General features: G+C 42.4%; 1 protein-coding gene across 5 annotated transcripts in view; it reads left to right on the top strand.

Moving 5' to 3' along the window:
* The first annotated feature begins 169 nt into the window (after positions 1–169).
* The window catches only part of POGZ (pogo transposable element derived with ZNF domain), a 51807-nt gene continuing 34810 nt past the window's right edge, over positions 170–17166 (top strand). For 3 of the 5 annotated variants that reach the window (XM_036118733.2, XM_036118735.2, XM_036118736.2), the window contains exon 1: positions 171–401. The gene's annotated coding sequence lies outside the window, so the exon portion shown is untranslated. Of the gene's footprint in view, positions 402–1257; positions 1858–17166 lie in introns of all 5 variants that reach the window. The other 2 variants (XM_078072446.1, XM_036118737.2) reach the window with 2 other exon arrangements.

The following is a 17166-nucleotide window of genomic DNA, read 5'->3' on the forward strand; positions in this document are numbered from 1 at the left end:
ACACGCTCCAACCAATTGAAAGGCCACGAGAGGGGGAGGGCGGAAGTGACGAGACGTATCCCTCCGCGGGGCGAGAGGGTCGGTGGGGGGAGTCGGCGTCTCTCTCCCCCGCGCCAGCTCCCGTACACGGAGCCGCATTCCTTGGCCCCCCCACCCCCCTCCCTCGGGGCCCCCCCCCGCCCCCCTCGGGAAAAAAATCCACCCCAAATCACTCGAACCCGAGGGAGGTTTCCTTTTACCCTCGGGGAGACGAGCTCTCAACGGTTCCCTCTCAGCCGTCTCCCCCAAGCCCCCGTCCCCTCCCCTGCTCCCACCCCCTTCTCCCGGCGCCGGGTGCAAGGTCCCTTTAAGGCGACGGCGCCTTCCTCGGGTCAGACTACCGGCGGCGACGACCACGGGAGGTGAGTGAGGGAGCGGGCGAGCCTTCTCTCTCCCCACCCCCTTCTCCCGGGGGTTCCGTTATCTTTTCGCTCGGCGAGGCGCTCCGAGGCGAGACAATGAGAGGGGGATGGGGCGGGTGCGCGAGGGGTGGGGGCGGGGGCCCGGTGGCGCGCGCCCCCGTCCCCCGCGAGTGGCGGCGAGGCTCGCGGCGGCGGCGGGAGTGGGGTGCGGTGCGCGAGCGCGAGTGTGAGTGCGTGCGCCCCGGGAGCCGCGGGAGCCGCGCAGCGAGCCGGGCCGGGTGGCCCCTGCTTGCCTGCCGGCCGCCCCCGCCCCCCGGCGTCCGCCGCGGCGCGCGCGCGCGCACTCGCGCCCCACGGCCCCGCACACACCCGACGTCCACACGCACGCCCGGCGCGAGGCGTCTCGGAGGAGTGGGCGGGCGCGGGCGCGGGCGCGGGCGCCGGCCCGCGGGGAAGGGGGCGGGGGCGCGGGCGGCTGTGAGACGGCGGGGCGCGGCGGGAGGGGCGGGCGAGGGGGCGAGGCCGCGCCGAGGTGACGTCCCGGGGGGGTAGCGCTCGGTTCTCCCGCCGCGCCCCCGCCGGCGAAGGAGTGGGGCGCTCTTTTTGCGCGCGATGAGGAAAATGAGTGATTGCTGTGCCGCTCCGTTGTGTTATGTAATCTGTGCTTGGTCCAATAGTACATCCTAAGCCTTAGTGCACTGCAGTTAGTTTACAAAGTCTCCTCCCTTGGCCCTAAAATTTCTTTGGGTTGGCGCCGTGATTTATAAGATGGGATGGGGCGGAAAACCTTTATTTTCTGATGATTATATCCTGCCGCGGTGGGCGCCATGTTTATCCTAGGGACTATTTTTTCTAGATTCTCGGCACCTACTGGAAAGGAGTGATGTCGTTGATCCACCTGCTTTTCCTCCTTTCTGCGAGTTGCCCTGATTTCCTCTCCCGTCAGACGCGGGATTCCCCCAGACTGTTAATGACTGGACATATCTCTGCTCACTTTTCTTGGACGTTCTCAGCTCAGAAAAAGGTAGAGCTGAGGAGAGTCTTGGAAGTTAATTAGCGCAATCTCGTTTTCCAGACGGAAATTGGGAAACAGTTGTACCACCTCAGAACAACTGCTTTCCTGTTGGAGATTGTAGCCTAGCCTTCTACACTCCCAGAGAAACGGAGTTTTACTTTCAAAGAAGATTTTCCCATCTAGAGGGAGGGGAAATGGCGGGGGCGGGGAGGGCTGCTTCCTGATGAACGACGTTGAATTTCCAGACCCTGGAACTGGAAACTGGGACTGGAAGTTGGACTGTGAATTCAAACTAGTTCGCACGATCTGTAACTTCGGGATACATAAAAAGTACCTTGGAGATTGCGGAAAGAGCTGTTTTGGGGCCCTCATCCCCAAGTCTCTTTGGGTGGGATAGGGAGTGCCATCTTCTCGACATTGTTAACCTGCAGTCCGGCTGAGGTAACCACATTGAGAATTAACTGGTTTAGTGTAAAAGTGCTCAATATATCATCTTAAAACAATTAAATGGCAATTTATGTCCTTGATTTCCGTCCCCTTCTTAGGGTTGTAACAGTCCTGTTGGTGGTGTATCTCAAACTAAACGAACTAACAGAATGGAGACTCTTGGGATGAACAGGATCTTGTTCGTTTCCACCCCCACCTTGAACCAGTGGTATAATCTAGGAAAGCAGTTCTTTTTTTTTTTTTTTTCTTTTTTAAGATTTTATTTATTTGAGAGAGTGAGCGAGAGAGTGAGCGAGAGAGAGCACGATCAGGGGGTGGAGGGGCAGACGGGGAGGGAGAAGCAGGCTCTGCACTGAGCAGGAAGCTGGGGTTCGATCCCAGGGCCCTGGGATCATGACCTCAGCTGAAGGCAGACGCTTAACTGAGCGACCCAGGCGCCCCTGAAAGCAGTTCTTAAAATGTGGCCCGCTGACCTCTGGGGATCCTTCAGCCCTTTCAGGGGAGCTGAGAGGTCATAACTGTTTTCAAAATAGAAAATGTTAAGATGCTATTTATCTTTTTTCCAGTGATATTTGCATCAATGGTCCAAAAGCAAAGCTGGGTAATAATAGTGGTGGTGCCTTAGCACAAAGCAAGGCAGTTGCCTGAAACACCATGTGAGAATGTCCTTGATGAAGCAGTAAAAATGATTTTTACTAAAGCTCAACCCTTGAGTAGATGGGTTTTTTTTGTCTGTTGTTTTGTTTTTTAATTTTTAAGAATCTGACCAAATGGGAAGGATGCATAAAGCGCTTTTGCTGCCTAAGGAGGTATGATCCTTCTTATAATGAAAAGCACTTGTGAGATTGAGTTATGAGCTGCTTGTTTCTTTTTTTTTTTTTTTTTTAGATTTTATTTATTTGACAGAGACACAGTGAGAGAGGGAACACAAGCAGGGGGGAGGGGGAGAGGGAGGAGCAGGCTCCCCACTTAGCCGGGAGCCCAATGTGAGAGGCTCAATCCTAGGACCTTGGGATCATGACCTGAGCTGAAGGCAGTCACATACCGACTGAGCCACCCAGGCGCCCCATGAGCTGCTTGTTTCATGGAACAGCATTTTTACTTGGAAGAACGACTGACAAACTACAGTTTTTCACACTTTAATGTTTGGCACATATTTTCTTGACAGTGAGGTGAGCCTGTCATTTTGAGGAAAGCAATTGATAGTGTTTGTTACTAATGATAAAAATTTGAGTGAAAATTAGAATTTGTTAAAAGTTGACATCTCAGGTTTGACAGCTTCGCAGTCCTATTAAGCCTTTTCTCAAAACATCAGTGTTAATGACTGTGATTTTTAAATCTTTTTTATATTGTATTTATAATGAAATATGTCAACATTTGGAGGATGGGCATCTCAGTCTGTATTTTCGAAGTGACCAATACATGATGTTTCAAAATCATCATGTTAATGATCCTTTCAGAATGCAAGGTACACCAGTGGATTTTATTTTATTTTATTTTTTAAAGATTTTATTTATTGGGGCGCCTGGGTGGCTCAGTAGTTAAGCATTTGCTTTCCGGCTCAGGTCATGATCCCAGGGTCCCGGGATCGAGCCCTGCATGGGGCTCCCTGCTCAGCGGGAAGTCTGCTTCTCCCTCTCCCACTCCCCTTGCTTGTGTTCTTTCTCTCGCTGTGTCTCTGTCAAATAAATAAAATCTTTAAAAAAAAAAAGGATTTTATTTATTTGTCAGAGAGAGAGGGGGAGAGTGCTAGCACAAGCAGGGGGAGTGGCAGGCAGAGGGAGAGGCAGGCTCCCCACTGAGCAAGGAGCGCATGAGGGGACTCGATGCGGGGACTCGATCCCAGGACTCTGGGATCACTACCTGAGCCGAAGGCAGATGCTTAACCGACTGAGCCACCCAGGTGTTCCTACACCAGTGGATTTTAATGTAACGAAGTAGGAAAAGTTCATTGATAGGGATTCAGATTCCAAGATGCAAGTATTCTTTAAGAAACTACCATTTGTTGGGTTTTAGTATTGTGTCAATATAGGCAGCTACCTGAAGAGGTTTTTAGAATATTTTTCCCTTTTCCTGCTATCTGTGAGGCCAGATAGTCTATATACTTAACCAAAGCAGCATACAGCAACAGGCGGAATGCATTAAGCAGCTATGAGAATCCCACTGCCTTCTATTAAGCTAGACCTTAAAGATTGATAAAAATGTAAAACAATGTTACTCTCTGATTATTTTGGGGAAAATAGTAACTTTTTTTTTTTTTTAAGATTTTATTTATTTATTTGACAGAGAGATAGAGAGCACAAGCAGGCAGAGTGGCAGGGAGAGGGAGAAGCAGACTCCCTGCCGAGCAGGGAGCCGGATGCAGGGCTCGATCCCAGAACTCTGGGATCATGACCTGAGCCGAAGGCAGACGCTTAACGACTGAGCCACCCAGGCACCCCGAAAATAGTAACTTTTAATTGAAAATCTTATGTTAACCTGATGGTTTGTTGTTAATTGTATTGATAAGTACTTAACTTTTTTTGTTTTAATGTCTGGTATGTATGGTAAATATCAAAAGGTGTAATCCACATAAATAAAAACTCTTTAAGGTCCTCAATAATTTTAAGACTGTAAGGAGGTCTCAAGAGCAAAAAACTTGGGAATGACTCAGTGTATCCTATGCTTCTGCTTCTGAGATCATCCAGATCTGCCTCCACCATTTAGGAACTGAAGAATTTACAAATATTAGTTGGAGTTAATAAAAGAAGAGGCAGTGGCTTGAGGAAGAATTCTAGAGAAAAAGGTTGATTTGAATCCTGGCCTGGATTACAGTTATCTAGTAACTGTAACCTTGGGCAAGGTACTTAATCTCTCTAAACCTCCTTTTAAAACCTCATCTGGGGGCGCCTGGGTGGCTCAGTCGGTTAAGCGGCTGCCTTCGGCCCAGGTCATGATCCCAGGGTCCTGGGATCGAGTCCCACATCGGGCTCCTTGCTCAGCGGGGAACCTGCTTCTCCCTCTCTCTCCCTCTGCTTGTGCTCTCTCTGTCAAATAAATAAAATCTTTAAAAAAAAAAAACAAAAAACTTCATCTGTAAAATGTAGTACTTAGTACATACAATTGTGAAAATTCATTGAGATGAGTGTAAATTACATAATAACGTCTGGCAATATCACTGTAAAGTAAAATACATTCCAGGTAATGTTTCAGTCTTTATTCTACATATATGTCTTTTTGTTGAGGGTGGAGATTTCTGATTTAAATTACAAACCCTAGAGCTGGTTGGTGCCTTTGTCATATCAATATGTTAAGATTTTGATAGATTCTTTGGCATTCTGGTTTGTGATATTAAAGCCATATCCACAGAAACATATTTTTACATGTAACTCGGGAGGAGAAAAGGGAAATAAGCTAACATTACTGGTATTTAGCAGAGTTAAATGAAATCAAGGGAGTAGAAATATCATAACAACTGTCAGTGAGGAAAAGCTTTTCGTGGGAAAGGGACTCCTGAATATTTAATCCTTTAAAAATAGGGAATTTACTGCTTACTTTAGTTGTTGTTTTAGTAAAGAGCACATGACTTATATCTGGGTGCTTCTTGATAGATTTGCTGTCGGATAAATTGAAAATATTTTGTGTTTGGGAGTATTAGATTATTAACACTATTAAATAACATTGTGAATATTGTATGTGAGATTTGACAACTATTAGATTCTGTAAGGGATAAAATAGGTCATGCAAAAGACTGGATAAATAAAAGCTCCTTACAGATTTAACAATAATTAGTTTCATAGCCATGTCCTATAGGTTTTTAGTCCTATAGGTTTTCTAAAATTAATCTTTTTTAAAGCCAAAAATTGAGTTAACTTGAAAACAAATGCCAGTTGTTTCGAGGATTGTTTAGTTCTCACCTTGGAATAAGAGTGTATTCTTAAATGTTTTGTTTTTTAAAACATTTTTCCTGTTCCACATGTTCTTTTTATCTTAATTTATGGGTAGGTATATACTAGCAGTGAATTGAAAACGTTAAATTCTGAATTCTTCATTCCTGGTATTTACATCTATGAAAGAACCAGACAAATTAAAGGAATTCAAATCTTCAAGAGCCAAATCTGCCTGGAGAGTTTTGATAGAAAACATGTTTTCTTAATATTATTTGAGATGAGGGTAGGTAAATTTTGCTGTGCATTAAGTACCGCAAAAGTAGACTGATGGGTGTATCTGCTGGATTCTTTTTCTTGCTTTTAAATAACAGGTTGTTTGTAAAGATTCTTTCTATCTTGCTTTTCCATTATGTAGACTTTTACTGATTAGCTGGGACCTGAGTATAGACTACCATATTTACCAACAAGTAAGGTATAATTAATTCACTTCTCTCTAGAAAGATGTATTTGGTATACCCATATTGTGGATGGATAGATGAATGCCAGAGACTTAAAAGGCTCTGGGAATTGCTAATAGTCCTGTGTGAGCTGCAGTGTTGAGTAAAGCCTACTGAGTGCACAAAAATTATGTTGTCAGTATAATTACTGTTGTAAAATACAGAAACCAGATAGGTTACCAAGATGTCAAATAAGGGGTTGGATTAATGGAAGATGGCAAAGTTCATCTCCTCCTAGAGTACCTCCTTGGTAGCCCTGCAAAATCCACCTTAGATTCATGTTTTCTTTCTAACATTAATTAACATGTACATTTTAAGAAGCATGTATATACTGGGGCGCCTGGGTGGCTCAGTCGTTAAGCGTCTGCCTTCAGTTCAGGTCATGGTCCCAGGGTCCTGGGATTGAGCCCTGCATCGGGCTCCCTGCTCACCGGGAAGCCTGCTTCTCCCTCTTCCAGTCCCCCTGCTTGTGTTCCCTCTCTCGCCGTGTTTCTCTCTGTCAAATAAATAAATAAATAAATATCTTAAAAAAAAAAAAAAAGCGTGTATATACAATCTATGTGAAAATTGCTCCTAGAAATAAGAATACATTAACAGAAAATTCAGTCAACAAGGTTACCAGTTTTAGTAAATGGCAAAAGATAATGGCAGAATATGGTAGCATAAAAATATCACAACCAAAATGTGAATAGGTAGTTTTTATCCCCAACTTTTTTCTTTTTTTTAAATTTCAACTTTATTGGGCGCCTGGGTGGCTCAGTTGGTTAAGCGACTGCCTTCGGCTCAGGTCATGATCCTGGAGTCCCTGGATGAGTCCTGCATCGGGCTTCCTGCTCGTCAGGGGGTCTGCTTCTCCCTCTGACCCTCCCCCTCTCATGTGCTCTCTCTCATTTCTCTCTCTCTCAAATAAATAAATAAAATCTTTAAAAAAAATAAATAAATTTCAGCTTTATTGAGATATAATTGACAAAATATAAGATATTTAAAGTGTACATTATGGTGATTTAATGTACATTGTGAAAGGATTCCCTCCATCTAATTAATGAACACATTCATCACCTCACATTTTTTGTGTGTGTGAGAACATTTAAGTTCTACTTTCAGCAAATTTTAATTATATGATAGTGTTATCAGTTATAGTCACCGTGTTTTACATTAGATCCTCAGACTTTATTCATCTGATCTCCCCAACTTTTTATTACGAAAATTTCATGCATAGGGGCACCTGGTGGCTCAGTCAGTTAAGCATCTGCCTTCAGCTCAGGTCATGATCACAGCTGCGGTCGAGCCCCGCATCGGGCTCCCTGCTCAGCAGAGAGCCTGCTTCTCCTTCTCCCTCTCCCGCTCCCCACTGCTTGTGCCTTCTCTCTCTCAAATAAATAAAATCTTAAAAAAAAAGAAAAGTTCATGCATGTAAAAGTGAAAGAATACAATACAAGGAGTACCGGCAGTGGACCCATTACCTAGACATGACGTTTTTTAAACGTACTAAGGTCTATAAAAAAATACCAAAATATGCATGTTTCCTAAACCACCTGAAAGTCAGTCATGACACTTCCACTAAATATTTCATGCATTTGCTAAGAATAAATATACCCTTCCGCATAACTCTAATGTAACTGTTCTTTCTAAGGAAATTTAGAAAGTTATTCCTAGGTGGTCGTGGGGGGAATGGGTGAAATAAGTGAAGGGAATTACAAATACGCTTATCTTGATGAGCACTGGGTAATGTATAGGATTATTGAATCACTATGTTGTACACCTGAAACCAACAGGGTATGTTAACTATACTGGAATTTAGATTTAAAAAATAAAAAAATTTGGGGCGCCTGGGTGGCTCAGTCGGTTAAGCGGCTGCCTTCGGCTCAGGTCATGATCCTGGGGTCCTGGGATCGAGCCCCACGTCCGGCTCTCTGCTCAGCGGAGAGCCTGCTTCTCCCTCTCCCTCTGCCTACTTGTGCTCTCTATCTCTCTGTCAAATAAATAAATAAAATCTTTTAAAAAAATAAATAAATTTAAAAATTAAAATAATAAAAAGTAATTCCCAGGTGTCATCTAGTATCTAATCTATATATTTAAATGTTCCAGTTGTTCCCAGAATGTCATTTATAGCTTTTATATGAACCAAAATCCAATAAAGGTTCACATCTTGAATTTGTAATGGCTCTTTAGTTTCTTTTAATTTAGTTCGGTCTCACTGTGTGTGTGTGTATGTGTGTGTGTGTGTGTGTCACATTTTTAAAGAGAACTTGTTACTAGTTTTGTAGAATGCTCTATATTCTGCATTTGTCTGATGATTTCTTTTTTTTTTTTTAATGTTTTATTTATTTATTCATGAGAGTCAGAGAGAGAGAGAGAGGCAGAGGCAGAGGGAGAAGCAGGCTCCCCGCCCAGCAGGGAGCCCAATGCGGGACTCGATCCCAGGACCCTGGGATCATGATCTGAGCCACCCAGGCGCCCCTGTCTGATTATTTCTTTAGAGAATGTCCCACCTTCTGGGTTTACGTCATTATTTTCTTATGGTGCTACTTATTCCTATTTTGCTGTTTCCTACAAACTGCAAGTTAAATTTAAATGCTTGATTTGATTAAGGTTAAACATTATCTTTGGTGGCTTGTTTGTTGTTTACAAAAGAACAAGTCACACACCAGTTGGTGACAGGCAGAGTTTGGATTATTGGCTGACATTTTTCTATTTATTTTTTTTATTTTTTATTTTTTTAAAAGATTTTATTTTATTTATTTGACAGAGAGAGAGATAGCTAGAGAGGGAACACAAGCAGGCGGAGTGGGAGAGGGAGAAGCAGGCTCCTGGCAGAGCAGGGAGCCCGATGCGGGGCTCGATCCCAGGACCCTGGGATCATGACCTGAGCCGAAGGCAGACGCTTAACGACTGAGCCACCCAGCCGCCCCGACGTTTTTCTATTTAAACTTAAGTACTGTCATAACCTTTGGTTTTTGAGATATAGAGCTACCTCTGTAACTTGAAACATAACAATAAGACTTTGAGAAAACGCAGAAATAGGTTTGCTTCGTGTCATTTTGGTTCACTGTCCTCTGAGAAAATGATTTGGAAGTTGGACAGGCAAGAAGCGTTGATATATTTAGCAGAAGCAACCCATAGAGGAATTGTAAAGGGGTCAAAACCAGAAATTTTAGGGCACCTGGGTGGCTCAGTCAGTTGAGCGTCCAAGTCTTGGTTTTGGCTCAGGTCATGATCTCGGGGTCCTGGGATCAAGCCCCACATGGGGCTCCATGCTAAGCGAGGAGTCTGGTTGAGATATTCTCTCTCTCTTCCTCTCCCTCTCTCCCCCCTCAAATAAATAAATAGATCTTTTTTAAAAACCCAGACATTTTAGAAATGGAGATTAGATTAAATGATTTTGGGAAATTATTTTCACAAAAATTATTCACTAGTCAATACTAATAACATACTGACAGTTATAAGCATTACTGATAATAAGTATAATCTTAGAAGATTGACATCATGATGCTCCTGTTTTATGAGGAGAAATTAGGTACTTGGGCAAAAAGAAGAATGGCACAGAAGTTGTCAGATGAATACGAAGAGAAAATCAAGTTTCACAGGTAGATGATTATAAGGTGAAACAAACCAGATGCATATGAGCTTTATAAAAATTAAATGTTTTTACTTTGTGAGATGTAACCATCTGAACAATTCATTGGAAACGTATTCTCATTTTCTCTGTTTTTGAGGAAGATAGATACTGTAAAAAGAAATGGTAGTTCTTGGGCACCTGGGTGGCTCAGTTGGTTAAGCGACTGCCTTCGGCTCAGGTCATGATCCTGGAGTCCCAGGATCGAGTCCCACATCGGGCTCCCTGCTCGGCGGGGAGTCTGCTTCTCCCTCTGACCCTCCCCCCCTCATGTGCTCGCTCGCTCTCATTCTCTCTCTCTCAAATAAATAAATAAAATCTTAAAAAAAAAAAAAAAAAGAAATGGTAGTTCTTTATGCATAGGATGTGGGATGATTATTTTGAAATTTTCCCCCTTCAGAGCATGGATTCAGTTTGATCAAGGTTTCTCAATCTTGGCACTATTGACGTTTTAGAGTAGGTAAGTCCCTAGATAATCTGTACATCATGGGATGTTTAATAGCACCCCTGGCCACTACCCATTAGATAAATGCCAGTAGCACTCCCCAATCCCACCTATAGTTATGACTACCAAAAATTTATCCAGACATTGCCAAATGTCTTTTCAGGGGCAAATTCCCATTTTTGAGTATCACTGAGTTGGATAAAATCCACTGGCATGTGTGAAGATTCCTTAGTAATGTCCTCTGATTTGCTTTCCCTTTATGTAACCCATATACGGCTACTGAACCCAAATTTCTTCTGCAGATAGGCTGCATAGCTTCCGCTGTGCCTGGTATGTGTTGGAGAACAGTGGGGTATGATGAAATTTTTTAGCTCTATTGGAAATTTTATGGAGGGGAGAAATGAGCTCTTCATTTATAAGTTAAAGATACAGGCTTTTTGCTTTATCTAACACCCCTCCCCCCCATTTCCTTGGAAAGGAAACTTATTGGCTATATAAGCTTATATGCTATAGATAATTTCTGTTAGGAATAGTTGAGATTGATATTTGTTTGATATCTGTGAGGTGATCTATCTTTTTCTTGGAATTCAAGAAAAGACTGTCTTTCAAAACATAGTGACTTGCTAAAGAGCTTGATTAAATGTATCCTCTTTGTTAACCTTTGTCCTTAAATTTTTTTTTAAATTTTTTTTTATTTAAGATGTTATTTATTTATTTGAGAGAGAGATGAGCAGGAGGGGCAGAAGGAAAGGGAGAGAGAATCCCAAGCAGACTCCACACCGAACACATAGCCCGACTTGGGGCCCAATGCCACAACCCTGAGATCACAACCTGACTCGAAACCAAGAGTCTGATGCTTAACCGACTGCTCCACCCAGGTGCCCCATCCTTAAAATTTTTTAACTACAGTTGACCCTTGAACATCGTGTTGGGGGGAATGTTAGGGATATCAACAACCTGCCCCCCCCAATCAGAAATCTCCATATAACTTTTGACTTCCCCAAAATTTAACTGCTAATAGTAAGAACTAGGAGAGATAACTTCTTATTTTTTTATTTTTTATTTTTGTTAAAGATTTTATTTATTTATATGAGAGAGAGAGAGCACAAGCAGTGGGGAGGGGTAGACGGAGAAGCAGACTCCCTGCCAAGCAGGGAGCCGGATGTGGGACTTGATCCCAGGACCCTGGGATAATGACCTGAGCCAAAGGCAGACGCTTAACCGACTGAGCCACCCAGGCGTCGGAGAGATCACTTTTTACTGTGATACACAATTTACTGGCGAGAAGGGCTGCTCAAGTGGTGTTTTAAGAGAACACTCGAGCTCATTGCAATAGCAATAGGAGGTCACTACAAAATTAATTGCAGTAGTACAGTGTGTACTACAGTTAATTTTATGCAGTTATTTCATACCGCATCTTTGTTTACATTCTCTCAACTGCAAATGGCACCACGTACAGTCTGTGTGTAAGTTTTGATAAATTTGACTTTTTATAATAGATTTGTTTCTATTTTATGGTAGTAAATGCTAAAATAAACTAGTATCTACATGTTTTTTATGTATTCATGGCATAGCTAACTTTTTCTTAATTTTTTCTATATTTCTAGGTTCTTCAAGTTTTTTTCAAATTGTCACAAATCTCCAAACATTTCCAGTATATTTATTGAAACAAATCTGTTATTAGTGGACCTGCACAGTTCAAACCCATGTTGTTCAAGGGTCAACTGTATATGTAAATTCTCCCAATCAGGAAAATGATCCAGGCTTCTTAAGGGAAGGAAAAGGAGTTTGGAATAGGAGAAGAGTGGAAGTAATGAGAATTTTTTGTTCAATAAATATGTTACAAGACTGAGAAATCTCAAGAAAGAATTTCAGGAGAAAATAGAATTTTGTTTTAAGTTTCTAAGACATATTCTTTGCAGATGTGGAATTTTTCTGCCACATGCTATAGGAGTAAAATTGAAGATAGCTGACTAATAATTGGTGGTTGATAGGGAGATAATTTTATATTTAAAATGAGCTGAAAGGTCCCTGGCATATAGACTGGTCTTGGAATATCATTCCCCACCAGAAGGAATCAGAGCTCTTTAGAGGAATGGCTGATTCTGACCTGGGGCAGGAAATGTATGGGATGAACCTAGAACATCTTGTCTATCACTATCACTGCAAGGGTTTTATCAGACACTACTGAGGGTTCTGTCAGAAGGACTCAGGAGCCAACTGAAGAAGTTCCACTGGCCAAAATAGGACATTTTTGAGTATCAGTAAAAATAACTGCGATGGATCAAAACACATAAATTACGTTTAAAACATGATATCATAAGGGCGCCTGGGTGGCTCAGTTGGTTAAGTGTTGGACTCTTGATTTTGGCTCAGGTCATGATCTTGGGGTTGTGAGATTGAAACCTGCTTAAAATTCTCTCTCCCCCTCTCTCTCTGCCCCTCCCACTCCCTTTCTTAAAATAAAATATATCATAATGATAGTTTAACAACAAGCTTATTGGTCACTTTGGTGAAATGCTATTGAATTACCTTGAAAACTGGTAAAAAGAAGCAGGCAAGATAGAAGAAATCAAGATGGAATACCCACCACTGGGTAACCAAGTAATATGTTTTGCCTTTTTGTTTAATTTTTTTAAAAGTAATCTCTGTCCATCGTGGGGCATGCTCCACTGACTGAGCCAGCCAGGTACCCCTGCGTTTTGGTTTTTTTGTTTTGTTTTGGGTTTGGTTTTAAGATTTATTTATTTTATTTTTAGAGAGTGCGGGGGTGGAGGGTGACAGAGGCAGATCGATAGAGAATCTCAAGCAGACTCCCTGCTGAGTGCAGAGCCAACGTGGGACTGGATCTCACAATCCTGTGATCATGACCTGAGCTGAAATCGAGAGTCAGACACTTAACCGACTGAGCCACCCAGGCACCCCTGCTTTTTGTTCCAGTTAATAAATGAAGAAAGAATGATTTAGAGTGATTAGATCCAGCATTGAACATGCCTCCTGATGGAAGAAAACCTCATCCTTATGAGTAATCTTGGGGGAAAAACATTCAACCTGTATTTATTTATTTATTTATTTATTTTAAGATTTTATTTATTTGAGAGAGAGAATGAGAGAGAGAGCATGAGAGGGGGGAGGGTCAGAGGGAGAAGCAGACTCCCTGCTGAGCAGGCAGCCCGATGCGGGACTCAATCCCGGGACTCCAGGATCATGACCTGAGCTGAAGGCAGTCGCTTAACCAACTGAGCCACCCAGGTGCCCTCAACTTGTATTTAATCATGCCACTAGATCCAACTGTCAATTTCAGGATATCCAGGGGACAGAGGCATGTAAGTGCTATGGGTATGGGATCAACAATATGCAGGTTGTAGAAATTGTAAGAGGTGAGCTGGTTCTTCAACAAGTAAATCGCAAGGAAGGAAAAAAAAAGATAAAGGAAGACCTATAAATTAAAAGATATAAGAAACTTATCAAATAATCATGATATATTTGTACTTTATTTGGATTCTAATTCAAACAAACTTTAAAAATTATGGTATTTGAGAGAATTTGAATTGAATGTTCATATTAAGGGACTATCAATTTTTAGGCATTTAATGGTACTTTTTTGTTTTGTTATATGATCTTTTAAGTCTTCATCTTTTAGAGCTACATACCGAAATACTTATAATAGGGATTAGCTTCAAAATAATACGAAGGAAAGGAGGCATAGATAAAACAAGGACAATTTTGGGTTGATAATTTTTTTTTTTTTAGATTTTATTTATTCACTTGACAGAGAGAGACAGCGAGAGCAGGAACACAAGCAGGGGGAGTGGGAGAGGGAGAAGCGGGCTTCCTGCCGAGTAGGGAGCCCGATGCGGGACTCGATCCCAGGACCCCGGGATCATGACCCGAAGGCAGACGCTTAACGACTGAGCCACCCAGGCGCCCCTGGGTTGATAATTTTTGAATCTGGATGATTGGCTACATCTCTACTTTTGTATTTAATTAGAGTTTTTATCATTTTTTTAAATAAAGATTTTATTTGAGACAGCGAGAAGAGAGAGAGAGTGGGCACGTGCAGGGGGAGAGGCAGACTCCCCGCTGAGCAATGAGCCTGATGTGGGACTCTATCCCAGGACCCCCGGATCATGACCTGAGCTGAAGGCAGCCGTTTAACCAGCTGAGCCACCCAGGTGCCCCTATATCTCATTTTTAAAATAGCTGAAAAGAATCACAACAGTCTGGGGCGCCTGGGTGGCTCAGTCATTAAGCGTCTGCCTTCGGCTCAGGTCATGATCCCAGGGTCCTGGGATCGAGCCCCACGTCTGGCGCCCTGTTAGCGGGAAACCTGCTTCTTCCTCTCCCACTCCCCCTGCTTGTGTTCCCTCTCTCGCTGTCTCTCAAAAAATAAATAAAATCTTTAAAAAAAAAAATCACAACGGTCTTGATTCAGAGACTCATAATTGTAACATGATGAAAGTTTCCCACTTAACTTGGTTGTAGTATGATTCTCAAATTTGTTGCCCATCCCAAGTTTTCCTCTTGATGAGGCCCTATGTGCTAGCCTTTATTTTCCGAAATTCACTTTTTTACCTGGCAGTTACTCAGAATGAAAATGCCCCTAAATTGAGTAAGAATTGAATTTCAACTTCTTTGTTAATGTGAGAAGTACTAAGCTTGAATACACCTCTAGCAAAACAATAGAGAAGAGAGGGGGAAAAAACCCAGGTTTTTTTTCTCCTTGTGAGAAATTAAGTTAAAGGTTTGGTGTGCAAAGAGGTTAAACATTAGTAGAATGATAGTTTGGGAAGATCCGTACATTGTAGTACTGCGTATTGAGTAATTCCTGCCTACTTCGATCAAAAATAGTTGAAAGTTGGGGTGCCTGGATGGCTCAGTCGTTAAGTGTCTGCCTTCAGCTCGGGTCATGGTCCCAGAGTCTTGGGATCGAGCCCCACATCGGGCTCCCTCCTTGGCGGGAAGCCTCCTTCTCCCTCTCCCCCTCCTTTTGTTCCTGCTCTTGCTAGCTCTCTCTCTGTCAAATAAATAAATAAAATCTTCAAAAAAAAAATAGTTGAAAGTTAACTATATGCCATGGATCACTTTTGAAAGACACAGAATGATGGTGTTTCTTTCGTGAGCATCTCGGTAGAGATATTAAATACAGCATTTCATCATATTAATGAAGATTTCTTTTTGATAACTGGAAAACCACAGGAAGGGTACTAAATTTGCATTTTTCATTTTTCAAGTTTGTGAAGTATTTAATTTAGGTGGTTATCTCTATTGTGGTATGGCCCATCTTTTCTTCTTTCTTTTTTAAAGATTTTTATTTATTTGTCAGAGAGAGAGCACAGCAGGGGGAGCAGCAGAGGGAGAGGGAGAAGCAGGCTCCTCACTGAGCAAGGAGTCCGATGTGGGACTCGATCCCAGGACCCTGGGATCAGGACCTGAGCCGAAGGCAGACGCTTAATGACTGAGCCACTCAGGCATCCCTGGTATGGCCCATCTTTTCAACAAAGTTGTTTTTTGACCCTGAACTATATAGATGCTAAAAAGAATGATCATGCTCAGAGATAAGAGTCTAGGTCATAACTGAGGAGTGTTTGAAAAAACTTGGTTTCAGTGTCTTTCAGAGATGTTGGATATAAGTGTGTGAAATATGCTCAGTTAGCAGATTGTTTTTGTTTTTCTTTTTTTTCTTTTTTTCTTTTTTTCTGGGTTGATAAGCCTTATTGGTTAATTCTGTCTTGTTTGCTGTAGAGAACTTGGAAACTATTTTCTGAGTTGAATTTTCTGCCTGTTTTGAATCTTTTGTTAGATTATTTATTTATTTATTTGACAGAGACACAGAGAGAGAGGGAACACAAGCAGGGGGAGTGGGAGAGGGAGAAGCAGAAGCAGGCTTTCCACTGAGCAGGGAACCCGGGATGCGGGACTTGATCCCAGGACTCTGGGATCATGACCTGAGCCGAAGGCAGACGCTTAACCGACCGAGCCACCCAGGCGCCCCTGTTTTGAATCTTTTAATTTATATTGGTTGTCTTGGCAGAGCATATACCTGGGGAGTTCTTTTTCTCACTCAGTTGATAAAAAGTAGTTAGGCGACAAACATCTTTCTTAGCCATCTTTTCAGATTTACTCTTCCCAGTCTGTTTCTTAGAGTATCTTTTTCATGGGAGGACTTAGTATAGCTTGACTTTGTGATGAAGTGGAAGAAACTTTTGATTATTCTTATTACACTTCATTGCTTCACAAAATAAAACATGCACTCAAGTTTTTAAAAATATCATGAATAGCTGAGGTAAAAGACCAGCCTTTTTTTTTTCTTTTTTAAGATTTTATTAATTTGAGACAGAGGTACAGAGAGAGAGAGAGCATGAGCAGGGGGAGAGGCAGAGGGAGAGGGAGAAGCAGGCTTCCCGCTGAGCCAAGAGCCTGATGTGGGGCTCGATCCCAGGACCCTGGGATCAGGACCTGAGCCGAAGGCAGATGCTTAACCATCTGAGCCACCCAGGCGCCCAAAAGACCAGCCTTTTGGATATGCTGTTAAAATATCCATAGGCATGACATTGAAAACCACAATTTGCATTCAGATAGCTCTTCTTACTCTGAAGGAAAGTTTTCTACAAATTGCTCAGCATATGCATGGGGAGTTTGCTTGCACCTTGTCTGGGTTGAAAGAAGGTGCTTGAGAACCATCTGTAGAGGTTATCATCCACAGTTAATATTCCTTCTGCTGGGTGTTTGATATTTATGCATTAATTATTTGTTGGCTTTGGGCCTGAGAAAGTTATACAGCAAAGAACTGGTATAAAATTAAATAGTTAAAAAAAAGAAAGTTGTTGGGGCACCTGGGTGGCTCAGTTGGTTAAGTGTCTGCCTTCGGCACAG

The sequence above is a fragment of the Halichoerus grypus genome, chromosome 5 (genome assembly GCF_964656455.1).
Source record: "Halichoerus grypus chromosome 5, mHalGry1.hap1.1, whole genome shotgun sequence".
In the NCBI taxonomy this organism is placed as follows: Eukaryota; Metazoa; Chordata; class Mammalia; order Carnivora; family Phocidae; genus Halichoerus; species Halichoerus grypus.